The 27003-nt window shown below is 41.9% G+C and overlaps 1 protein-coding gene and 1 non-coding gene across 6 annotated transcripts in view; one reads left to right on the forward strand and one right to left on the reverse strand.

Annotated features, from left to right (window-relative positions):
* The window catches only part of kcnd3 (potassium voltage-gated channel, Shal-related subfamily, member 3), a 387211-nt gene that overhangs the window by 91715 nt on the left and 268493 nt on the right, over window positions 1-27003 (reverse strand). The gene's annotated exons all lie outside the window — the stretch shown is intronic.
* On the forward strand, window positions 3547-3649 carry LOC140717448 (U6 spliceosomal RNA). Its single transcript, XR_012096549.1, has one exon. It is a non-coding gene; the product is annotated as a U6 spliceosomal RNA (small nuclear RNA).

The following is a 27003-nucleotide window of genomic DNA, read 5'->3' on the forward strand; positions in this document are numbered from 1 at the left end:
CTCTTTCCCTAAGGTAGGCCATATTTCCTCTATGGCAAACACCAAATCCCAACCATCCTTCACAGTGTCAACTTTATCTGGTTGTTCCACAAGTTGATGAACATCTGCCTATCTGTTACAAGAGGCAAATCCAGGATGGAGGTTGAGGATGTGTTGGAGATTCAAAACATCTTGCAGATCACTGTACCCCACTGAAACTGCTAATGAAAGACTTGCACAATGCTAGTCATGGGTCCAGAAGGCCACTCAGAGTCATACTACAGGATGAAAAAAAAACTAAAATCATTTGTCCTCCACCTCACAAGATGAAGATGTATTCTTTTCCTCATTTATTGATCCCAGACCTCCAGAACTATTCTTGAAAGATTTTGTTGGAAAATGAAGAGGTATAACCAGGTTTTCACTTGTCCAAACTAGAATGCTTCTCAAAGTGCTAATAGATTACATTGATAGCATGCCTGTTGTAGTGCTGAACAAGCAAAGAGAGGTAACTTGTATTCAACATGATTAGACAACACTTAGACATTGGCTGATAAGTAGCAAGTGACATCCATGTCACAAACATTCCTAGATTTAAGTATTAAATTCTGAATCAGAATCAGGTTTATTATTACTGATATTGGTCATGAAATTTGTTGTTTTGTGGCAGCTGTACAGTAAAATACTTATATATAAAATATGCTATAATTACTATGCAAAATGTATATTATATATTATCACACTCAATGGCCACTTTATGAGCTACACCTGTACTCTTGCTCGTTAATGCAAATATCTACTCAGCCAATCATGTGTCAGCAATTCAGTGCATAAAAGCATCTAGCCATGGTCAAGAGGTTCAGTTGATGTTCAGACCAAACATCAGAATGGGGAAGAAATGTGATCTAAGTGACTTTGACCACGGAATGATTATTGATGGGGTGGTTTGATTATCTCAGAAATTGCTGGTCTCCTGGACTTTCACTCTCAACATTCACTAGTTGACAGGTATGAAAAGCAAAAACAAATCCAGTGAGAGGCATTTCTGTGAGTGAAGGTGCCTTGTTAATGAGAGAGGTCAGAGGAGCATGCTCAGGCTAGTTCAAGCTGACCAGAAGGCACTTGTAACTCAAATAACCAAATGTTACAACAGTTGTGCTTTCTTAAGGTTGTTAAGGCTGGGGAGTGGTAATGGGGACAAACTCCCATTACTATTAAATGCTCCCAATGATGTGTGCCTCGACTAGCCTCTGACAACCAAGTCCAGCTCCTGGCCTTCTCGTGCAGCTTAGCTACTAAGCCTGGCAGAACCGTTTCTACTGACAGGAGAAGGGTCAAAGGTGGGTTACCAGTGCCATAAAACCTGTCGCTTCGGGAAGATGGGGCTCGTCAGCCGTGGTTGGCAGCTCATTTAGGAGAAGGAAAACTGATCTCAAACCCACTCAAGAGGAAAGCTTTTGGAGTAAATCCCAAGGGAAAAATCTGGAGCTGGGGTCCCTAAGGCAGTTCTACCTTGAGTCCATTGCTGACTAGCAGCCCCTGCAATACTGCTGGCACCAAACTGCATTGGTCTCTGCTGTTCCTTTGAGTTCATCAGATGCGGAGAAGGGGAACTTGCCACACGGGCAACAGCTCGCTCTCCATATCGAACTTCCCAGGCTTGTGTATCTAGACAGCTAGGCCGCAATATCCATGGTCAACTCTAACCGGCGGAGGACCTCATCTTATAACAGTTGTGTGCAGAAGAGCGTCTCTGAATGGACAGCACATCAAAACAGCAGCAGAGGACCATGAATATGCCCTCATTGGCTACTTTATTAAGTACAGGAGGTAACTAATAAAGTGGCCACTGAGTGTGAAGATACACACACACACACACACACACACACACACACACACACACACACACACACACACACACACACACACACACACACACACACACACACACACACACACACACACACACACACACACACACGTATAGTTTATATATCCACCTTTAAGTGCATTAGAAAATTGACCATCTTTGACCTTTGTACCATGGACCTCTCAAAACCGAGTCTTTCTTCTAGCGGCTCATACTTTGCACAAAGTGCCAAGTCAGGAGTGAGTGAGATGGAATTTGCTGCAGGTACCTGAACGAAAGGAGCTTTAACACTGTTGGGAATCTTGGCACCATTCAGGACAAAGCAGAATAGCCCATCCAACACCCTAAACATTCATTCCTTCGTTACTCATGCAAAGTGGCTGTAGTGTGCACCTTCTACAAAACACTCTGCAATCACTCACCCAGGCTACTCTGACACCAACCTCCAACTCTGAAGCATCTACCACCAAACTGAACCAAGGCTGCAGGGGCCCTTCAAGTTGTGCATCAGCTTTATGAAATGTATTGATGTTCTTTCATAATTCCTGAGATAAAATTCTAGAATTCTACCCCCAACAGCCCTGAAGGAACGCCTCAACAAAGACCACAGAAGTTCAAGAAGGTAACTCACCACTTCCTCCTCAGGGGTTTTAGAGATTCTGGCCTTGTCAGCGCTTGAAAAATACATTTAAATAAGGGCATAAATTATGTCCTTGAACCGCTCTATATTACCACTCAGGTCTAGTTGTAATATTTAGCCGACTGAATGGGCTATACGACCATTTTTCTTAGCAAGTCTCCCCTGCAGTTTGCCAGCAACCTCTAATTAGCTGCCGGATCTCAAATTACCTCCTGATAATTTGCTAACCAATTCAAGTCCAATTGATCATCTGGATAGTGTGAGATGTGCAAGAGCAAAGAAAATTAAAGTCCAGTCTCTCAGCTGCTGCATTCCTGGCAAGGCACCACTCTCTGCTTGTTAGGTTCAGTGCTGTAATTAATACTGTAGTGATTGGCACCCCCACAGGGCACGCTCCCTCATTCTGCAACCCCAGATTAGTACCAGTTCTTACGCTACATTAGAATACTGACTGGTATTATAACCTCTATCAAACAGCCCTCAAAACTCTAGCCCTTTCCTGGGGTGATATTGTAGAAAATGTTGTTCCTTATACTTTTTTTAAACAGAGAGGATTTTCTTGTAAAACCCGGTTTTCTCTTTAAGTGATATTGTCGGAAGGTCTTACACAGGAAGGACCTTGGAGAGAGTGCCTTTCTCACTTTCAGGTGCTGCCGTAAGATCGTTTTTAAGCCCGAGTTGACTGATAGGACCTCAGTTTGTCATGTCATCTGAAAGCTAGACCTGCCGACACGTAGCACTCCCTGGGAGCAACAGCCTATTTTTTTCCATATAGGTCTCTACAATTGAACTTGAACTCCCAACTCTCTGACTCAGAAGCAGCAGTAGTTATCTACTGAGCTACAGAAGATGAGCCTGCACAGGCCCGAGTTCGGAGCTGACAGTCGTTCCCATGAGTGGGGGCACCTCACTCTATCTCAAAGTACTGTGGAAACCAGTAGGGGGAAGCAACAGGTTGTTTGGGTTGCTAAAACATGCAAGTTATGGCGAGTGTCAGTTCCCACGTAATTGTGGTACCACTGGTCGAATAAGGGTATTATAGTATTCAGGTTATCGAATGACACTTTGGCGGCACATGTGCTAAAACTGGAATGATAAAAGAAGATTAGCATCGTCCCTGTGCAAGGACTCCTCGCGTTTGTGAAGTGGTCCATACATCACAGCAGCATGGCAGTGTAGCAGTTAGTGTAGTACTTTACAGCGCTAGCTGTAAGATTGGACTTCAACTCCCTCCGCTGCCTGTAAGGAGTTTGTATGTTTTCTCTTTAGTAAGGCGCTCACCTATGATGTGCTAGCATAATGATGTATACTACTCACGTACTTCTTACATATAACCCATAATGAATTATCCGAACAAAGAATGCTTAATCAAACAATATCTTTCCAATATTACTGAAATATTAAATGCACTACAGATGTCAATCCTGCTTTTCAACCAACTCCTGACTTTGCACTCAGTCATCTTCTCTTTTTTACCATTTGGTCATGCCCCTGTATATTCTGTCCCTTGTCTTCATAGTGAGCAGAGTTAGGTTGTGGGCTTGCTGCTCGAGGAAATGGTCGTGGGGAATGGTATGGATATGGGGCAGAAAAGGAGCAGTGGGGCATGGTGGACACAAGGTATTCTGCAGATGCTGGAAATCTTGAGCAACGCACACAAAATGCTGGAGCAACTCAGCAGGTCAGGCAGCATCTATGGAGGAAAAAGAACAGTCAGGTTTGTTGATTGGGCTAGGTGAAGAATGGTAGGAAAAAACTTGTGTGGAATGTGAGCACCAGCACACACGCCTGCAGGACCAAGTAGCCTGTTTCTGTGATCTGTACAACTTATATATATATATATATATATATATAAGTTGAGTCAATGAATGGATGCCAGGATTACAAATTCTCGCTCATTTCCACTCCCCTCCTTCCTTCTCTCTGCTCTGACAGCAAAAAGTCCAAGCATACTAAAAACAATTAATTTATTACAGAGCAGAGAATTAACCTGGGATCTTCTGTGCAGTGGGGTTCAGCAGCCAATCTGTCGTCATGACTGTGTTCAGTACTTGGATGTTTAGGCGCTAAGGGTTTCAGACGCATTCCCAATTTGTTGTTATTTATTTATAAAATTCAGTGATTCTATCTCAATTAAGTAAGAAAATAAGAGTTTCAAATGTGCTCTCTGAGTAAGCAATTTTTCTCAGACAGTTAAATTCATGTACATAGAACATATGTACATACAGCACAGTATGGGCCATTCAGCCGACAATGTGTCGACCTTCAAACCGACTCTAAGATCAGTCTAACCCTTCCTTCCCATGTAATCCTCCATTTTTCTTTCACCTATGTCTTTAGAAGTCTCTTAAATGACTCTAAAGTATTTGTCTTTACCTCCACCCCTGATAGCTTGTTCCACACACCCATCACACATGTGTGAAAAACCTACGTTTGACATCCCACCAATACTTTCCTCCAATCACTTTAAATTTATGCCCCTTGTTTAAGCCATTACTGCCCCGGGAAAAAAAAGCCTTTGGCTGTCCACTCTCATCCATGCTTCTTATCATCTTACACAACTCTATCATGTAAGCTGATATTTTCAAAAACAAACAAAAAAAAACAAGCTCCTATTGAAGAAATATCCAAAAGCTAGTCTGAAACAATGGAAGGTTCCATTGCAAAGTGTGAACAGGTCAGCAACATACCAAATGCTTTAAGAATTAACATAGAATACAAAATGGAGGCAAATTCGGTGTCAGCACTCGCTAAGAAGGTGGTGACTTGTGTTCCACTCCAGAAAACTGCGTACTAAAATAAGACCATAAAGACCATAGGACATACACATGGAACAGAATTAGGCCACTCAGCCCATCAAATCTGCTCCGCCATTCCATCATGGGTGATTTATTATCCCTCTCAACCCCTGTCTCCTGTCTATTCCTGTAACCTTTGAAGCTCTGACTAATTAAGAACCTAAGAACCTATCAACCTCCACTATATATAATATATATATTTATGTAAGTATATATATGTATACTCAATTTAATGGCCTCCAATGACAGCGGTGGAAATGAATTCCACAGATTCACTACTGTCTGGCAAAAGAAATTCCTCCTCATCTCCACTCTAGGGTTCTGCCATCTGGTCCTAGATTCAGCAACTTATAGGAAACATCCTCTCCACTTTCACTCTGTCTAGGCCTTTCAATAATTAATAGGTTTCAATGAAATCCCCCTGCACCCCCCCCCATTCTTCTAAACTCCAACAAGTACAGGGCTAGAACCACCAAACAGCCCTCATATGATATCCCTATCATTCCCAGAGTCATTCTGTGAACCTCCTCTGGACCCTCTCTAATGCCAGCACATTTTTTTTTAGATAAGGGGCCCAAAACTACTCACGGAACTCCAATTGCAGTCTGACCAATGCCTTATAAAGCCTCAGCATTACATCCTTGCTCTTATATTCTAGTCCTCTCAGAATGAATGCTAACATTGCATTTTCTTTCCTCTACACTGACTCAACCTGCAAATTCACACAAAAACTCCCAAGTCCCTTTGCATATCTAATTTTTGAATTTTCTCTCTATTTAGAAAATAGTCTATGCCTTCATTCTTTCAACCAAAGTGCATAACCATACACTTCCTGACACTAAATTCCATCTGCCTCTTCTTTGAGCATTTTCCCAATCTGTTTAAGTCCTCCATAAACTCTCTGCTTCCTCAGTGCTACGACCCTTCACCTATCATTGTGTTATCGCTACCTTAGCCAAGAAGCCATTAATTCTATCATTCAAATTACTGATACATATTGTTGCAATTTGTTGCAACACCAAATCCTGCGGAACACCACTAGTCACCGGCAGCCAACCAGAAAAGGCTCCCTTTATTCGCACTCTTTGTCTCTTACCAGTCAGCATTCTTCTGTCCTTGTTAGTATCTCCCCTGTAAAACCATGGGCTCTTATCTTGTTAAGCAGCCTCTTAAGCAGCACCTTGTCAAAGGCCTTCTGAAAATCCAAGTGAACAACATCCACTGACTTTCCTTTGACTATCCTGCCTGTTATTTCCTCAAAGAATTCCAACAGATTTGTCAGACAAGATTTCCACTTAAGGAAACCATGCAGACTTCGGTTTACTTTATTATGTGCCTCCAAATACCCCAAAATCTCATCCTTAATAATGGACTGCAACATCTTCTTAACCACTGAACTCAGGCAACTAGCTATAATTTCCTCTCTTCTGCCTTCCTCCCTTCTTAAACTATGGAGTAACATTCACAATTTTCTGGTCCTTTGGAACCTTTCAGAATCTAGTCATTCTTGAGATCATTACTAATGCCTCCACAATCTCTTCAGCCACCTCTTTAGAACCCTGCTGTGTATCTATCTGGTCCAGGGTGACTTACCAATCTTCAGACCTTTCATCTTCCCAAGCCCCTTTCCTTAGTAAGAGGAACAACACTCACTTCTGCTCCTTGACCCTCTCCCATTTCTGGCATACTGTCAGTGTCCATCCATAGTAGAAAATGATGCAAAATACTTATTCAGCTTGGCCATCATTTCTTTGTGCTGCATTACTACCTCTCCAGCATCATTTTCCACCGGTCCTATATCCACTCTTACCACTCTTTTACTCTATATATCTGAAAAACATATGGTATCCTAATTTCTTTACCTTAAGGTTGCTTATCAACTCTGATACATCCTATCCAGAAATGCCTTTCCCCCAGTGGGCTCAATGACAAGTTGCTCTAGAAAGCCACCTCATAGGCATTCTACAAATTCCCTCTCTTGGGAGCTAACACCAACCTGGTTTTCCCAATTTACCTGTAAATTGAAATCCGCAATGACTATCATAACATTGCCCTTTTTACATGCCTTTTCTGTTTCTTGTTGTAATTTGTATCCCACATCCTGGCTATTACTCGGAGGCTTGTCTGTAACTCCCATCAGGGTCTTTTTACCTTTGCAGTTTCTTAACTCTACTCACAGGGATGCTACATCTTCCGATCCTAAGTCAAGCGGGGAAGCAATGATTTTAGATGTCTCACTATCATTGAGTCTTGGTCATTTTCACCTCCCTCTTTCCCTCCCTCACCTCTTTTGTTCAACAATAAAGAGGTCCAGCAGAACAAAGTGTCCTTGATTTAACATCTCATCCGAGGCCAGATGTACAGAGAGCCAGCAGAGCTGGACAATCAGTCCAGGGTTTGGTGTTCGGATGTCTGGAGAGGAACTGGAAACTACAGCTCTCTGATTCAGGTGGCAAGGATGCCTGGCAAATATGTATGTAGATGTTGTGTCCATTCCCATGTTAAATGATGCACACCCACCATTTTCCACTCTACAGGTGATGCTCCTGTAATGTTAGCTTTGCTGGTATGTATGCTTCTAAACACAAGGTCTTAATACTAATGGAAGTGACTCACAGCTAATTAGACTGGGGCAATATTTACCATATATAAAATAATGATGATAGCATAAAAGGTGGAGGATACTGTGTTCAGCGTGGACTAGTTCAGCTGAAGGGCCAGTGCTGTATTAATTTATGACACTCTGACTCTAATCCTGAAAGTGTCTGTGGTGTGACTCTGGGTGTGAATTGACTGTAGCTCTCTCTACAGTAGAGGGCGTGTGCACATCATTGCAATCCCAGGGAGCACTGAGTGGAAGAATGTTTTTAAAATTCTGAAGAGTAAAGGTACTTGTGATCATTGCTATGATGAGGACGTGGGGCCTTTGCCAGGCAGTGGTCACACTGAGTTGGGTTTGCTGACCTATGTTGGTTCTCATTGCAACAACACAATTTTAAAACTGTCATCATATACTGAAAATCTCTCCACAGTCATTTATCATTCCCATTTTTGTAACCTCTCCAGCCTTCTCAGGCCCCTGCCAATCTCCACTGTGGAGTCTTGCACATTCCGAGTCTGTCAGATGTATTCATCCTCCTGCATCCTAAGATCGATTATACTTTTTTAAAGCCTTTCTTCCTCCTCCATCTCTCTTCTCTTTTAAGATGCTGGCTTAGATTCATTTATTTATCATGTGTATGGTCCATCAAAACATACAGTGAAATGCGTTGTTTGCAATAACGACCAACACAACGTAAAGATATGCTAGGGGAGGGGTGGCATACATTCCGTGTTAACATAGCAGGCCCACAATATTCGTCAGAGCAGCAACAACAAAACTGTAAGAACAATATAGGCCACTCACTTTCTTCCCTCCCATCCAGCCACCCTCCAGCCTCCATTAGACTTGTGGACTCACAAATATTGGATTACGATTTCCCCAGTGGACTTGGAGTCTTGCCAACCCAGGACTCCTGCCAACGGTCCTTGACTTTTAGACTTCTGATCCAACTTTAGACTTTGATTTCGGTATCAACCCCAGTCCTTGCTGACGATGGGATCCCAAACTCAAGGGTCATTGACTCACTGACTGGGGTGTTACAGGCCTCGTACCTCCTGCCTGCATGGATTTCTGATCCTGTTGATCCTGCGGGATCTCACTGACCTTGGAGGTTCTCATCCTCAATGGTTTGGCTCTTCTTCCAGACTGACAATAAGTTTTGATTTTTGGTCAAACTGATGGTCAGCTCTAATCCTCATGTGGCTCAGGGCCAATTTTTTTTTGTCAATCAAACATAGCAGTGGACAACAAACATTTTGCTTGCTGAATACTCCTGAGTGCATCTTATGGATTTTGGGCTGCTGATCATGAAACTCACCATGAAATTTCCCTATCATGAACTATTTTCTAAAATCACTTATATTTGTTATTTCAATTCATAATTCAAGTCAGAATAACAGATGCCAAGATTAAAGAAGGAGTTTTTGTTGGTTCACAAGTCAAGCAAGTCATCAGTGATAGGCAATTCAAGGAACTTCTAGTGGGGCCAGAGAACATTGCATGGAAGGCATTCAAGCACGTTGCTGAAATTTTCTTGGTGAGTATAAAGCACCGAACTACTTACAGCTGGTTGACGACATGATTCATGCATTCTAAACCATGCAGTGCAACATGTCACTAAAGATTCTTCTTCTGCTTTCCCATTTAGACTTCTTCCCTGCAAATCCTGGCACTGTCAGTGATGAGCATGGTGAAGGGTTTCACCAGGACATTGTGGGCGTGGAAAAACGGTATCAGGGCAACTGGAATCCATCAATGCTGGCCAATTATTGTTGGACATTTAAGTGAGAAGCCTCAGACACTGAGCACAAATGAAAATCATCAACAAAACATTTTTAGCTTTGTTGAACTATTGGAAAGTGTTATCACCGTTAAGCAATTAAGCACATCATATTCAATAAAAATCAACTTCTTGTTTCTCCAAATTCCTAAGTGATACAAGTAGTGCTTCAAGAGGTTTGTCATAAACAAAAGGGACTTCTGAGGAAGCAACACTTTCAAAAACAATTGTTGTCCAGTGTAATTAGTGTTATTTCCCATTCTCATTTTGACATTGTTCTTCAATTCTCAGAGATCTGATCAGTCTTTGGGACTTGGCAGATAATAACAGGGAGAACATGTTCTTAGATCAATGAAAGGACAAGTAAAGTGCAGTAGTTGAGGGGTCACGACCACAAGACGAAACATAAGACTTCCATGTTGTGATAAAGGGTCATGGATCTAAAAGGCTAATTGTTCCTCTCTCTCTATAGATGCTCCCTGACCTGCTGAGTGTTTCCATCTTTATTGGTTTTTCTTTCAGATTTCCAGAATCTGCAGTTATTTTTCAGATTTCCTTGTGACCTGTGAGCTTGTTCACTGCATTCCCTTGGTGGATTTCATTTCCAGGGTTCATGCTTGAGAATAAAAAAATGTAAAGACTGATGGTTTCATTGGAAAGAAAGAAAGGTAAAGGGTTGAAGAGATGGGGAAGATTTATTAGTGTGTTGCTATATTGGTTTATTATTATTGTCACATGTACTGATGCAGTGAAAAGCTTGTCTTGCATACAGATCAATTCATTACACAGTGCATTGAGGTAGAAAATTATTATAATAGAGGTAATGGTGGATTTGTGCGGAGAAGCTTGCAATGAGTTACTGAGCTCCAGTGCCATCTTTTGAAACATTCACGCATTAGGGTTAGGGTGAGTTAAATGCGATATTCAGCTTTGGTTTTTCATGAATGCTGATACTTGTGGACCTTACACAAGGCTAATTCAACCTTTGGTGGCCTCCTGATGGGAGGTAGCACGTTTCGGCAATTACAAGGGGTTTCTCCTGCATTCTTTCTGACTCTCTTACAGAGTGTTCCATAGGGTATCAAAAACAAAAGTGGTTTATTTCCTGCCCACCATTTTGGGGGTTCACTTGGACATAATGGCAGGTAACACAGCTGCTGCCTCTCAGTTCCAGTGACCAGGGTTCAATCCTGACCTCTGGTGCTGACTCCATGGAGTTTGCAGGTTCCCCCTGTGAATCGGTGGATTTCCCCTGGGTTCTCCAGTTCCCTTCCATCTCCTGGAGATGTGTGAATTGGCAGGTTAATTGGCCACTGTAAGTTGCTTCCATTGTGTAGGTGAGTGGCAGGATAATGATGGATTTGATGGGAATATGGGAAGAATATAATTGGATGATCATAAAATGGTGCTTGCCAACCAGTGTGAATTCAATGGTCTGTAAAGCCTGTTTCCATATTGTATTACTCTATGATCCTACATGTGGCAGCACAGTAGTATAGAGGTTAGCGGAACACTATTACAGCACCAGCGACCTGGGTTCAATTCCCAATAATGTCTGTAAGGAGTTTGTACGTTCTCCCCATGAACGCTTTAATTTCATGAGGGTGCTGCGGTTTCTTTCCACATTCCAAAGATGTATGGATTAATAGGTTAATTGGTCACATGGGTGTAACTGGGTGGAATGGTCTCGAGGGGCCAGTTACTATGCCGTATCTCTTAATTAAAACAAATAAAAATTTTTAAAAATTACCAACCAACAGAGGCCATTTGGGCCAAGTACTCTGTTTCCATGGTGTAATTTCTATGTACCACCATCTTAGAGGAGTCAGACTTTCAACAATTGTCTCAATGCTCTTTTATGGGGTTGGGGAGAGGTGGTTGAGGCACGATTCCTGTTCACTTTTGCTAGCAAGCGCTGGGTGAATATTGCATTTGAGAAGGCCCAGGGGGGAAATCAGGACTGTATTGGTGTGAAACACATTCATTCAGATCGTCATTTGCGCTAAGTACAAAAGCAAAATACTGCAGACGACAGAATTCTTGAATAAAATCAGAAAGGTGGAAGCATTCAGTAGGTCTGGGGAGAGTGAGTGAGAGTAGAGGCACAAGAGACAGTGGATGCTGAAATCTCGAACAAGAAACAAACTGCTGGAGGAACTCAGTGGGTCAAACAGCATGTTGGGGTAAAATCCTGTATCTGGACCAGTCTCCCCATAGATGCTGCTCAACCTGCTGAATTCTTCCAGCAGATTTCTTTTTGTTTTTGTGAGAGAGAAAGATGTTGACCATTTCAGGTTAAAGATCCTTCATTAGTAGAAGGATTTGTGTCAAAACCCATGTGAACAATTTCCCGTTCTCCAATCCCGCTAACCACTTCTCATCCCCTTCTAATCAATCCTTGATATAATCACTCCTTTTAAAATGTAAAAGTGAAAACCACAGCCTCACAGGTCGGTGGGTCTAAACGTCTTCTACTCTGAGGTGAGTTGTTTGCAACAGCTTAAGGCCAGCATGTGGAAGGAAGTGATTGTGTACTTCAGGAAGGGGAAGTTAAGAGAAGCCATTTGAGTCCTCATCGAAGGGTCAGCAGTGGAAAGAGTGGGCAACTACAGGCTCCTGGATGACAACATCTCAGAGGTTCTATCCTGACCCAAACATAGTAATGCAATCACACTGAAGGTACATCAGTGGCCATACTTTAGTAGCTTGAAGAGAATTGGTATGTCACCAAAGACTCTAGCAAATTCAACAGATGTACTGTGGAGACGATTCAGATTGGTTGCATCACTGGTTGCTATGGAGGCTCCAATATGCAGAACCGAAGGAAGATGCAGAGTATTGTAGTCTCAACCAGCTTCATTATAGGCAAAATACTCCTCACCATCACGGACATCTTCAAAAGGTGATGCCTCAGGAAGGCAGCGCCCATCGTTACGGACCTTCACCATCTGAGACATGACCTCTCCTCAGTACTACCATCAGGAAGGAGCAGAATCAATGAAAGACCACAGCCAACAGGACGGGCAAACAGCCGGTGTTGAAAAGGCAACAAACTGTGCAATTACAAAGAAAAAATATAAATGAATAAGCAATATATATTGAGAACATGAGATGAAGAGTCCTTGAAAGTGAGTCCATAAGTTGTCAGAACAGTTCAGTGATGGGGCAAGTGAAGTTAGTTGAAATTATCCCCACTGGTTCAAGAGCCTGATGTTTGAGGGGTAATAACTGCTCCTGAACCTGATTGCAAAGGTTCTAAGGCTCCTGTACCTACTTCTTGATGGCAGCAGTCAGAAGAGAGCCAAAGTGATGGGAGCTTTTGATGATGGATGCTTGTTTTCTGCGACAGCATTCTGTGTAGATGTGCTCGATGGTGGGGAGCATTTTATCAGTGACGGACTGGCCTATATCCACTTCTTTTTGAAGGCTTTTCTGTTCAAGGTCATTGGTGTTTCCATACCAGATTGTGATGCCACCAGTCAATACACTTTCCACCACACATCTATAGAAGTTTGTCAAAGTTTTAGATGTCATGGTGAATCTTTGCAAACTTCTAAGAAAGTAGATGCACTAATATGCTTTCTTCAGAATTGCACTTAGGTGCTGGGCCCAGTTCAGATCCTCTGAAATGATAAATGAGTGATTTAAAGTTACCGATGCTCTCCACCATGATCCCCTGATGAGGACTGGCTCATGGATCTCTGGTTTCCTCCTCCTGAAGTCAATAATCAGCTTCTTGGTCTTGCTAACATTGAGTGAGAGGCTGTTGTCATGGCACCAGTCAGCCAGATTTTCATTCTCCTCCTATACGCTGATTTGTCATCACCTTTGATTTGACCAATGACAGTGGCATCATCCGTAAACATAAATATGACATTGGAGCTGGGCTTGGTTACGGAGATTGATGGAGATTGTGAAGGAATCCAAACTGACTGGGGCCTGCAAGTGGGGAAATCAAGGATCCAATTGCACAAGAAGGCGTTGAGGCCAAGGTCTTGAAGCTTATTGATTAGTTTTGTGGGATTGATAGTATTTAATACCGAGCTGTAGTTGTTAAAGAGCACCCAGATGTATGTAGCTTTGCTGTCCAGATGTTTCAGGGTTGAGTGAACATTCTATGAAATGGTACCTGTTGTGGGCCTGTTGTACTTGTAGACAAATTGGAGCGGATTCAAGTTGCTCCTCAGGCAGAAGTTGATTTGCTTCATCACCAACCTCTCAAAGCACTTCACCATGTGGACAAAAGTGCTACTGGAAGGTAGTCTTTGAGGCAGGTTACCCCGTTCTTCTCAGGTACCAGTGTAATTGAAGCCTGTTTGAAGCGGGTGGGCATCTCAGACTGTGGAAGTGCGAGTTAAAGATATCGGTGAACTCACCAGCCAGTTGATCAGCACAGGTCTTTAGTACTTGCCCAGGTGCCGCATCTGGGACGGATGGTTTCCATGGGTTCACCCCTCCCTAAGGACGCTCTCACATCGGCCTTAGAGACTGAAATCACAGGGTCATCAGGTGCTGTGGGAGTTCGTAAAGCTTCCTCTGTGTTTTGACAGTCAAAGTGAGCATAAAAGGCATTGATCTTATGGATGCGAAGCATTGTTATCACCGATGTTGCTTGGTTCCACTTTGTAAGAGGTGATAGCGTTCAAGACCTGCCATAGTTGTGGAGCATCCTTCAGTGATTTTTATGTATATGTATATTCTTCTTACTGTAATTTATAGTTTTTATTATTATGTATTGCACTGTTCAGCTGCTGCAAAACAACAATTTTCATGATATATGCGAGTAATATTAAACCTGATTCTGATTCTGAACTATCACTGTTGTAAAAGAGGAACTGGCTATGAACAGCAATGAAATGAATAAGCAGATAAACTATTTCAGTCATTTGAGTGAGAAATTTATAACCACCTGAGACAGCAGATGGGGTCATCTCCACCACATTCAACTGTGTGACTCTCCCTCAGTGCTTCACCAATGTATATTAGCCTGGATAATGTGCTCAACAGTCTGGTGATACCTGAGATGAAATAGCAACATCGTCAAATATGACACACTTAGTTGTACCTCTGGTGTGAATATTGGGCAAAAGCAGAAAGAGAAGATCGAGAGAAACAAATTAGAAAAGTGAAGGTAGAGACTGAAACTCCGTCCATTCTATTTCCTTTGTATTCACAAGGTCTAGTAGCTTCTGGCTGTCCATCCACTGGATGAATTTCAAGCAACTATAATGCAGCAGGGAACTGTACTAGAAACCTTCAAACCAAGGGAAAAACCTTCAAACCAAGTGCTAGCTACAAGCTTAATTATAATCAAACTGCAAATAGCCTGGAACCTTGGAGACAAATCCTGCAGCCTAAGGGTTTACATAATTTCTGAACTATTGTATGGATTGATAGTTGGACAAACTCCTCAACACGTCAGAGTTGGAGACTGGCAGCATCATTTTTATCTTTTCGAAGATTATTATGTAAGGGGTACTTCTCCAATACAATCCATGTCCTTTACGATGTACGCATCCTCCCAATTATAATCTTATACATTGACATCAGGGACTATACCCTCAAAAGTTAATGTATAGATTTGTTTGCTTTAGGAATCAGAATTGGAATCAGTTTTAATATCACTAGCATATGTCATGAAATTTGTTTAGCGGCAGTACATAATAACAAAAACTGTAAATTACAATAAGTGTGTGTGTGTGTGTGTGTGTGTGTGTGTGTATACACACACATACACACAGGCACCATAAGTTGTCCTGTTTTCCAGGATATGCTTTCTAACATTCTTGCTTCTAGGTCAAATCTCACTCCAAAATAAGTCAATAGATACTGTATATAAATTAAATTAAATAGGTAGTGCAAAAAGAGAGAAAGAAAGTAGTGAGGTAGTGTTCAATGTTCAATCAGAAATTGGAGGGGTAAAAGCTTTTTCTGAATCATTCATTGAGTGTGTGCCTTCAGGCTCCTGTACCTCCTCCATCATGGTAGCAATGAGAAGTGGGCATGTCTTGGGTGATGGGGTCCTTAATGATGAATGCCACCTTTTTGAGGCATCTCTCCTTGACGATGTCCTGAAAATGTGAAAGATGCCTCTTTACAATATGATCACTTTTTTAATCTCCTAGGTTGCTGGCATCTAAATTTAAGAAACATACTTTGTAAGGCAAAGACACAAACTTAAAATGCTTATCTGGTTGATTTTCATGATCTGTTCATGATGCTGCCCTCTCTCTCTCTCTCTCTGTAAAGTCCACCAGGAACTATCCTATTTTGCTACTCTCCTTCATTTCTAGTCTGTTATGCATCCTTAAAGGATAGATGAGTTAGAAGCAGGAATAGACCAAATGGCTCCTCTAGCATGTCCACCATTCCATAAGATCAGGTGCCACATGGTTAGATGGATGTCTAATTGATAGTTGGCCTCAACTCCACCTTTCTTCCTGAATATACTAACACCATTCCCCCTTCGCCCCCAAATCTTTCTACTGTGGCCTCAAGCCTGTTCAGCATTACTGAATTTCAAAGGTTCAACACTCTGTGAGGAACAAGGTTCTTACCAGTTTCTGTCTCAAATGGGCCCCCACCCCCTAATCCTGAGATTTTGCCCTATATTTTGATCTTCCCTTCCCATTCAGAACATTTCCTTACTAAACTCCTTCGATTTCTTAAAATCCTGATACATAGTTTTTCCTGCTTCTTAAGTTTTTTAATGTTCTGAAAGTTTGGTTTAGTGATGACATTTGCATTGTCTGCCCTATGTCATGTTACTCAGTCTATGCATTGTTCCTACCAATGCTTTGAAATTACAGGCGTCATGAGCTGTTCTTGTCCTGTTTCCTAGGATGCACTTTCTAACAAGCTGTTTCTGTAAGAGAAACATTCTTGCTTCAAGGTCAAATCTCCCTCCCAAAGAAGACAATTGAATAGCGTCTGTGAACAATGTCCATCATCCCATTATCTCCTTTCACTTCCTCATTACTCACAGCTGTCTGGTAAATGAGAAGCACAGCAAGCAGGTAATAATGGCAAACAAGTGCAAAGGCTGGCAAGGCTAAAGAGATTCACAAAACAGATTACAAACTACCTCTATCCCAGCCCACTGGAACAAGGAAGCAGAATGTGCATGTAAAAGCTTCCAATGACCCAAGGACTTACAGTGGATAGGCAGCCAATGAGACATCACCACATGTGCCATGGAGGAAACACCAATGCACAGTGTGGTCCGACAAACTCTAACATGATAGACATGAGACTGCAGATGCTGGAAACAATCTACCTAAAGATCTCAGCAGTTTGAGCAGCATCTGTGGGAGGGAAGAAATGTTGACATTTTGGGTTGAAACCCTGTCCTGATGCAGGGTTTTGACTTGTAATGTTGACCATTCTTTCCTCCTACAGATGCTGCTGGACCCACTGAGTTCCTCCAGCAGGTTGTTTGTTGCTAACACTAACTGCAAATGGTGAAGAACTTAGAATATAGAACATAGAACATTACAGCACAGTACTGACACTTCAGCCACGATGTTGTGCCCATCTTTTAACCTACTCTAAGATCAATCTAACTCTTCCCTCCTACATAGTCCTCCCTTTTTCTATTATCCACGTGCTATTTAAGAGTTTCTTAGATGTTGCTAATGTATCTGCTCTACCACCAACCCTGGCAAGATGTTCCATGCTCCACCACTCTCTGTGTAAACAACTTACCTCTGACATCCCTCCTATATTTTCCTCCAATCTCCTTAAAATTATTCCCTCATGTATTAGCAAATTGCGCCTTGGGAAAAAGTCTGGCTAACCACTTAATCTATGCCTCTTCTTGTACATCTGTATCAAGTCACCTCTCATCCTTTTATGTTCCAGAGAGAAAAAGTCCTAGCATGATCAACCTATCCCCATAAAATGTTCTCTAGTCCAAGCAGCATCCTGGCAAATCTGCTCTGGACCCTCTCTAGAGCTACTATGTCCTTCAAATAATGAGACAACCAGAAATGAATACAATATTCCAAGTGTGGTCTAACCAGGGTTTTATACAATTGCAACATTACCTCATGGCACTTGAACTCAATCCACCAATTAATGCAGATATACCATATGCCTTCTTAAACACCCTTTCAAAATGTGTGAACCCAAGATCCCTCTGTTCCTTCACACTGCCAAGAGCCTTGCCTCTAACTCTGTATTTTCTGAGGGTAAAGTAAAGACCGCACTTTGGTGGTACTCTAAATGAGAGCACAATTTTTAAAATCTCCATTGGAGACATGACTATTATTTGTTCTTTTTGGTATTTGCACAGTTTGTCTTTTGCACATGGACACAGAGAAAACCTACAGCACAAAGCTGTGCCAAACATGTTCTTACCTTAGAAATTACCTAGGGTTACCCATGGCCCTCTATTTTTCTGAGCTCCATATACCTGTCCAGGACTCTCTTGAAAGACTGTATCGTATCTGCCTCCACCACCATCCTTGGCAGCCCATTCCACACACTCACCACTCTCTGAATAAAAAACTTAGCCCCGACATCTCCTCTGTACCTACTCCCCAGCACCTTAACACTGTGCCCCCTCATGCTAGCCTCTGACTATCCACACAATCAATGTCTCTCATCATCTTATACACTTCTATCAGGTCACCTCTCATTCTCCGTCGCCCCAAGGAAAAAAGGCCGAGTTCACTCAACCTATTCTCATAAGGCATGCTCTCCAATCCAGGCAACATCCTTGTAAATCTCCTCTGCACCCTTTCTATGGTTTCCACATCCTTCCTGTAGTGAGGTGACCAGAACTGAGCACAGCACTCCAAGTGGGGTCTGACCAGGGTCCTATATAGCTGCAACATTACCTCTTGGCTCCTAAACTCCATCCCACAATTGATGAAGGCCGTATGCTTTCTTAACCACAGTCAACCTGTGTAGCAGCTCTGAGCGTCCTATGGATTTGGACTCCAAGATCCCTCTGATCCTCCAAGCACATTGATTACTCGCCAGTCTTTTTGTGAAGTTTTTTTTTACTCTTTCATTGATTCTGTTGTATTTTTTATTCTATTGTGAATGCCTGCAAGAAAATGAATCTCAGGGTAGTATATAGTGACGTATACTTACTTTGATAATAAATTTACTTTGAACTTTGAGAACCGCCTGCAGTAACACGGTATTGGGAGTACAAGTGCACCTTTTTGCGCTGAAGTCTCAGGGGTGTGGCTTGAACCCATACCCTCTGTCTCAGACACTGTTGAGGCCCCTACTAGGCCATAGCTGTTAGCTGGCACAGGGAAAAATGTTAATTGTGATGAAATTAGCAGTTGTTGGAGCTGCTGGTTTGTTTAAATACTTTGTGCATTTGAACCTGTTGCCAATGGCAAGCTGCCCATTCACACTGCTGACCTAAGAGGTAAAGACATACTTGTCTTTTCCAGCTCTACTGATGGTTGGCTTGTTGCCTTAAACCACCTTAAGTGGCAAGATCCCACACTGCAGACACAGTGCCATAACTTGGATGAGACAGAGCAGGCTGTGCCGATGAAATGGTTGAAGAAGTGTCTTTGAATGCCAGCTAAACTATCATAGCTAAACTTTGATTGCTTGGCCTTTCAAAAACAAGTGAAACAAACGACTTAATTAATGTTTTTGAAAAGATAATAAATGTTTAATACAATGTAAACAGAAAAGAAGCATTTGATAATAGTTAACTAAACTCAATTTAGATTTCTTTGAATGAATTAACTCATACTTAGCCTTCTTCCTGAAATGAAAGGGCCAGCCATCTTATTTGAGTTTTAGTGATAAATTCCCCACGGTACCCCTGCAAGGGGTTCAGTGCTGGATTCCTGTCAGAATCACCCCAGAGGCCACCAAGTGCAAGACTTCCATAGGATCACAGCCAGTGAAGGCTATTTTTCTGTGATCCACAATTTATCTTTCAGAATCAGAATCAGATTTATTATCACAGACATATGTCATGAAACTTGTTGTTTTGCGACAGCTGTACAGTGCAAAACATGAAAAGAAAACTATAAGTTACAATAAGAAATATTTTTGGGGCGGCACGGTGTTGTAGTGGTTAGTACAACACTTTACAGTACAGGCAAACTGGGTTCAATTCCCACCACTGCCTGTAAGAAGTTTGTACGTTCTCCACACGACCACATGTGTTTACTCCGGGTTCTCCAGTTTCCTCTGACAGTCCAAAGACATATCAGTTTGTAGGTTGATTGGTCATTGTAACTTGTCCTGAGATTAGGCTAGGATTAAATCTGGGGATTGCTGGGTGGCGAGCCTTGAAAGGCCGGAATGGACTATTCCACATTGTTTCTCAATAAATTAATAAACAAAACATAAAAAGTAACTAATTGTTTGAAAAGGACAGCAAAACTGTGAGAAAGTGTTATACATACAAGATGCTGGAAGAACTCAGCAGGTCAGGCAGTGCCTACGGAAAAGAATAAAGAGTCGCCATTTCAGGCCGAGATTTCCTCCAGCGTTTTGGATGTGTTACTCTGGATTGCCAGCACCGGCAGAATCCCTTGTGATTATAGTGAGGCTGTGTTCGTGAGTTCATGGCCCTTTAGGAAATCTGATGACCGAGTGGAAGAAGCTGTTCATAAAGCATTGTGCATCTTCAGCCTCTGTACCTCCTCCCAGATGCCAGTACTGAGAAGAAGGCGTGTGCTGGGTGGCGTGGGTCCTTCAGGATAGATTCCACCTTTCTGAAACAAAGTGCTTTGAAGATGGGGAGGCTAGTGCCCGTGATGGAGTTGGCTGTCTACAGTCTTCTTCAGCTTTGTGCAATTCGGTTCCTTTCCAGAATGTTCCTCTGGATCTACCTAGATCTAAAAATGATATCTAATTATTTAGTTAATATATTGAATAATTTTGCTTCAGCTGCTTTCTGCAGGTTCATCACTTCCTGGGAGAAGAAATTTCTCCTTGTCTCAATCTTGAATGGCTTATTCCTTACCCGTAGACTGTCAACGCTGGTCTTGGGCTTCACTTCCTCTGGGAATATCCTTCTGCATCTAATATGTTCAGCCTTACTCAAATTTTCGATGATATCTCGTCTCATTCTTCGGAACTCAAGAGAATACAAGCCTAATTGATGCAATCTCTCTTTATATGACAGTCCTGCCTTCCCAGAAATCAGTCTGGTGAACTCCTTTCATAGCCAGAAAAGGAGATCAAAACTGCACTCATTACATAAAGTCTGGCTCTTCTGTACAATAACACGTTTCTTTATACCCTCTTGGTATGAAGGTCAGTGTACGATTTGCCTTCTTAATCATCTCGCGTCCTGAACATCTGGGCGCTCAGGAGGGAAAATGCCAACGGTTCAGAGTGGATTTGCCTGCATTTCCCAGCACGTTTTCCAACCTAATGATTTTTATTTATCGCTGCTGAACTGTCAAAGCCTCAGCAATTGTATAAAGCTGCTGCAACAATTTCCTTTCCTGCCTTAGAATTTCCTATTACTGTCAAATATATTTAAGAAAGTAGGCTAGTGTGCAGTGGAAAGCACAAATGATTCTTCAATGATTGGGGTGATGTCCTACTTCCTTCACCATCTCAGAACTGATTTGTTATGAGACCTTTGTTGTGCCTTGTTTTCATAGACTTTGTCTCAGGAAAACTTACAACTCCAACACCGCGCTGAGAGTCATAGAATAATGCAGCATTGAAACAGGTCCTTCGGCCTTTCTTGTCGACACTGGGAGTGTTATCCTGCAAGCTAGTCGGCTCTTCCTGTGTTTGGCCCACGGACTCTTGCACATGTATTTAACTAGATTGCTTTTAAATGTTGCTAATATGTGCATAGCATATGATGATGACGATTGCAATGATGATGAACACGCCCACCCTAATCACTAATTCTGACAGCTTATACCAAATACACACCATCCTTTGCTAGAACAGATTGCCCCTGATATCTCTATTAAATCTCTCGCCTCTGATCTTATACCTATACCCTCTTACTTATAGCAAAAAAAGGACTATGAGTAGCCTCCAACCTAATGGCATGAATATCAATTTCTCCTTCCAGTAAAAAAAATTCTCTCTCCTTCCCCTCTTCCTGTAATCCCCACTCTGGCCTATTACCTCCTTTCACCTGCCTATCACCTCCCCCTGGATCCCCTCCTCCTTCCCTTTCATCTTTTGTCCACTCTCCTCTCTTTATCTGGCTTCACTTGTCACCTTCTAGCTGTCCTCCTTCCACTCCCTCCCCCCCACTTTTTATTCTGGAGCCTTCACCCTCCCTTTCCAGTCCTGAAGATGGGACTCAGCCCGAAGCATCGCCTGTTGATTCATCTCCATAGACGCTGCCTGACCTGCTGAGTTCCTCCAGCATTTTGTGGGCATTGCTTTGGATTTCCAGCATCAGAAGACTTTCTCGTGTTTATGAGTTTCCACCCTGTCTGCATCCCTCATGACATTACATACCTCTTCCAGGGCACCCCTCAATTTCCTACATTTCAAGAATAAAGTTCTGGACTTCAGAACTGCTCCTGGTAACTCAGGGCCCCTAAGCCATAGAGACATAGAGGGAGGAAGCTCACTATTATGGAGTCCCCTTGGAGGTCACAGAACCTCCTGTCAGTCCCTCTGAATACTCCTATTGTGAAATCAGGAACGACAGTACCTTTACACAGTAAGCGCCAAAATTACAGAGAATGTTTGCAAAGCTGCTCAAAGCTTTAATCATTTTTTAACCACCATGTTCCAGTTTGAGAAATGGCATCAAGTTTTCTGATTTGGGTGCTGCTTTTCTCTCCACTGAAATTAAATAAATATCAGTACAGAAAATTCTCTTTGTTAAAATATGATTTGAAAAACACTCAGTGGCCGCTTTGCTAAGTACCTCCTGTACCTAATAAAATGGTCACTAAGCGTATGTTTGTGATCTTCATGGTTCACTGTGTTCAGAGGTGCATTCGGAGATGCTATTCTAATTGTAATGCATGGTTATTTGAGTTACTGTCACCTTCCTGTCAGCTGGAACCAGTCTGGCCATTATCCTCTGAAATCGCTCACTAATAACACATTTTCACCCACAGAACTGACACTCACTGGATTTTTTTTTTCAATTCTTGCTCTATTCTCTGTAAATTCTAGAGACTGTTGTGCGTAAAAATCCCAGGAGATCAGCAGATTCCGAGATACTCAAACCACCCTGTCTGGCACCAACAATCAGTTCACGGTCAAAGTCACGTAGATCATGTTTCTTCCTCATTCTGACGTTTGGTCTGAACAACAACTCTTGACCATGTCTGCATGCTTTTATGCATTGAGTTGCTGACACATGATTGGCTGATTGGATATTTGCATTAATGAGCAGGTGTACCATTGTACCTAATAAAGTGGCCACTGAGTGTTAATCAAGCAACACTGGAAGACGTGAGCACTGTGAGCAGATTGGAAATGATAGCAAATTGTTTATGTTATGTTGGGTTAACGACTTTAAGGCCTGAACTAATGATCCACTTCATCTCCTGCAGCGTGATTTGGTAAGTTTACATCAATAATGGTGACAATTAAATTATTCGCTATTTGTCAAAATGCCGTTAATAAAGGAAATCAGCTTTTCCTTATTCCAAGCTCTCTGCCATTCTTACTTGCTTTGGCCTACATGGTTAACTTCTCAACACCTTCTAAACTGCTCAATAAAGCACTTGGTTGGATAACAAATTTCTTCATTTCAGACACCTATGTCCAAGAATGAACAAAAAAAATTAATTAACATAACAAAAGCAATCCTGTGAAATCACAGTGCCACTCTGTACTGCTAACTTTAGTAGTCACTGTTAGTTCTGTCACACTTCTCCTTGGCTCAATATGTTAAATTAAAACTGGCATCTGCCCATGAATTCCTGAAAGAATATATCAGTTCAGGTGTGATCTTTGCTTGTGAAAAATTGATTGACATTCATCAGAATTTTGAAAGCATTCTCAACTAAGAGTCAAAAAGATCTTCTAGAGCTTGCCCATATAATGTACAGTATACGTGCATCCAAAGGTGCTTCACAGAGACACAGGAAATTCTGTAGATGCTGGAAATCTTAAGCACCATACACAAAATGCTAGAGGAACTAGACAGGTTAGGCAGCATCTATAGAGGGAAATAAACTGTTGTGATTGAGGTTGAGACCTTTCATTAGAGCCCGTTTATTTTATTTTGCTCCGTAGATGTTGCTTGACCTTCTGTGTTCCTTCAAATTTTTGTGTGTGTTGTGTTATTGTATTGTAAAATACAATACCAAGACGTGTTGTGCTGAGTTCCTCCAGCATTTTGTGTGTGTTGCTCAAGATTTCCAGCATCTGCAGAATCTCTGGTGTCATCTGGACCTATCTTCTGTTTCTTTAAGTCCCATTAGCTCATACTTTTGCCCTTTACAATTATCTTTTCCATTTTATCTTTATCACAGACTTCCTTTTGGCTCTTTTTTCTTAATTTCCCTGACTCCGTACTTGTTTAAAATCTAATTCTCCTCCTGCCAGTTACTCAGAGACCTAACACTTGAAACAGTAACTCCGTGTGCCTCCCCACAGATGCTGCCAAATCTGTTATACCCACTGATAATAATGACTTAGGAGATTTGGCATGTCAGAGGTATGACTAATATTTTGATCTAAGAGCTAGCTCGATAAAAGAAATTTCTGATTTTTGGTTCTATGATTAAGCTCTTATTTGTATTAAAATCATTTAGAGTTGCTGATCAATCTATTATTATCGTTAGAGATTTCATTCACCTATAATAATAACTTAGAAGACTCGGCATGTCATCAAAGTCTTTGATAGGTGTAGAGTGGAAATCATTTTGATCGGTTGCATTACAGCCTAGTTTGATAACTCCAATGCACAGGAATGTAAGAGACTGCAGAGAGATTGTGACACGGTAGTGCAATCATTAGCACAACACTTTACCGTATGGGCGACCTAGGTTCTGTAAGGAGGTTGTACATTCTCCCCATGACCACGTGAGTTTCATCCAGCATCTCCAGTTTCCTCTGACAGTCTAAAGATGTACTGGTTGGTAGATTAATTGGTCATTGTAAAACATCCCGTGATTTGGCTTGGATTAAATTAGGGGATTGCTCGAAGGGCTGGAAGGGCTACTCCGTGCTGTATATTAATAAAATAAACCAATAAATGGTTGACTCAGCCAGTTCCATCATGGATACAGCTTTCCACATGATCAAGAACATCTTTAAGAGGCAATGTTCCAGGAATACGACATCCATCATTTTGGGTCTCTATCACCCTGGCCACACCCTCTCCTCAATCCTGCTGTCAGGCAGAAGCCGCAGAAGTGATAGGGCCATAGAGTCAGAGAAGTACGGCACAGAAATAGGCCCTTTGGCCCATCTAGTTCATGGTGAAATTATTTAAATTACCTACTCCCTTCAACCTGCACAGGGATCATAGTCCTCCATTTCCTTACTATCCATGTACCTATCCAAACCTCTCTTAAATGTTGAAATCAAGCTCAGATGCATCACTTGAGCTGGATTCCACACGCTCACGACCCTCTGAGTGACGAAGTTTCCCCCCATGTTACCCTTAAACTTCTCATCTTTCACCCTTAACCCATGACCTCCAGTTGTAGTCCCACCCCACCGTAGTGGAAAAAGCCTGCTTACATTTACCCTATCTACATCATTCATAATTTTGTATACCTCTGTCAAATCTCCTCTCATTTTTCTAAGTTCTAAAGAATAAAGTCCTAACCTAATCAATCTTTCCTTATGACCGAAGTCCTCCAGACCAGGCTACGTCCTTGTAGATTCTCTCTGCATTCTTTCAATCTTGTTTACATCTTTCCTGTTGGTAGGTGACCAAAACTGCACACAATACTCCAAATTAGGCCTTACTTATGTCTTATACAACTTTAACTTAATATCCCATCTTCTGTACTCAATTCATTAATTTATGAAGGCCAATGTGCCAAAAACTTTCTTTACAACTGTATCTACCTGTGACGCCACTTTCAATGAATTATGGACCTGTATTCCCATATTCCTTTGTTCTACCACACTCCTCAGAGCCCTACTGTTCATTGTCTAAGACCTCTACTGGTTGGTCCTACTGAAGTGAAAAACCTCACACTGGTCTGCATTGAATTCTGTTATTTTTCAGCCCATTTTTCAAGCTGATTCTGATCCCTTTGCAAGTCATGATTACTGTACTTCCACTGCACACCAAATCTCCGTGTTTTCCACAAATTTGCTGATCCAGTTAACTACATTATCATCTAGATCATTAATATAGATGACAAACAGCAAAGGACCAGCACTGATCGCTGTGGTACACCATTAGTCACAGGCCTCCAGTCAGAGAGGCAACCCTCTACTACCACTCTCTGGCTTCTCCCACAAAGCCAATGCCTAATCCAATTTTCTACCTCATCCTGAATGTCAAGTGACTGAGCCTTCTTGACCGACCTCCCATGCAGGACCCTGTCAAATGCTTTAATAGAGTCCATGTAGACAACATTCATTGCCTTGCCTTCATCCATTTTCTTGGTAACTTCCTTGAAAAATTCTATAAGATTGGTTAGACATGACCTACCATACACAAAGCCCAAATGACTATCCTTGATCAGTCCATGTCTATCCAAATATTTATACGTGTTTCTGGGGAACATTGGCTATCCCCCAATCCTCTGGTACCTCTCCTGTCATCAAGGATGTTTTAAATATCTCTGCTAGGGCCCCAGCAATTTCTGCACTTGCCTTCTGTAGGGTCCGAGGGAACACCTTGTGAGGCCCTGGGGAATTATCCATCCTGATATGGGCGCAGGGTAGCAAGCATCCCCTTCTCTGTAATCTGTACAGGGTCCATGAAGTTGACACCGCTTTTCCTCTCTTTTGTAGGCTCTGTATCCATCTCCCGAGTAAATTCAGATACAAAGAATTCATTTCAGATCTCCCCCATCTGTTTTGGCTGCACACATGGATTACTATTCTGGTCTTCCAGAGGACCAATTTTGTCTCTTGCAATCCTTTTGCTCTTAACATATCTGTAGAATCCCTTAGGATTCTCTTTCACCTCGTCTGCTAGAACAATTTCTTGCCTTCTTTTAGTCTTCCTGATTTCTTTCTTAAATGTTCTCTTGCATTTCTTGTACTCCATGAGCACCTCATTTGTTCCTACTTGTCTAGACCTGCTATGCACCTCCTTATTTCTTTTAACCAGGACCTCAATATCTCTTGAAAACCAAGGTTCCCTACACTTGTTATCTTTACCTTTTATTCTGACAGGCACCTACAATCTTCGTACTCTCAAAAACTTTGCTTTGGAAGACCTCCCACTTTCCAAGTACACCTTTGCTGGAAAACAGCCTATCC

This window comes from Hemitrygon akajei, chromosome 27 (assembly GCF_048418815.1).
Source record: "Hemitrygon akajei chromosome 27, sHemAka1.3, whole genome shotgun sequence".
In the NCBI taxonomy this organism is placed as follows: domain Eukaryota; kingdom Metazoa; phylum Chordata; class Chondrichthyes; order Myliobatiformes; family Dasyatidae; genus Hemitrygon; species Hemitrygon akajei.